Here is a 487-nt window from a genome sequence, read left to right as displayed (position 1 = left end):
TACACCAAAATATCATCAATAAAGACCACAACGAACCGATCTAAGTGTGGATGGAAGATACGGTTCATAAGGTCCATGAATGCCGCGGGTACATTTGTTAAGCCAAAGGGCATCACCCTAAACACATAATGCCCATACCGGGTCCCGAATGCGATCTTTAGCACATCCGCATCCTTCACCTCAATCGATGATACCCGATCCGAGATCAATCTTGAAAACACTCGCCCCTTCAACGATCAAACAGATCATCAATTCTAGGCAACGGATATTTATTCTTCATCCACTTTATTCAACCGCCAGAATCGATGCATAGTCTCAAAGTCCCATCCTTCTTTTTCACAAACAGACCGAGCTCCCCATGGTGACACATCTGGGGGCTTATGAACCCCTTATCCAAAGAATCCTTGCAACCGAAGTTTTCAACTCCTCAATTTAGTGGGTGCCATCCTATAAGGAGCAATGGAAATGGGTGTCAGATCTGGCAGTT

This window comes from Hevea brasiliensis, chromosome 13 (genome assembly GCF_030052815.1).
Source record: "Hevea brasiliensis isolate MT/VB/25A 57/8 chromosome 13, ASM3005281v1, whole genome shotgun sequence".
Classification (NCBI taxonomy): domain Eukaryota; kingdom Viridiplantae; phylum Streptophyta; class Magnoliopsida; order Malpighiales; family Euphorbiaceae; genus Hevea; species Hevea brasiliensis.
Note: the sequence above shows the minus strand (reverse complement) of the source record.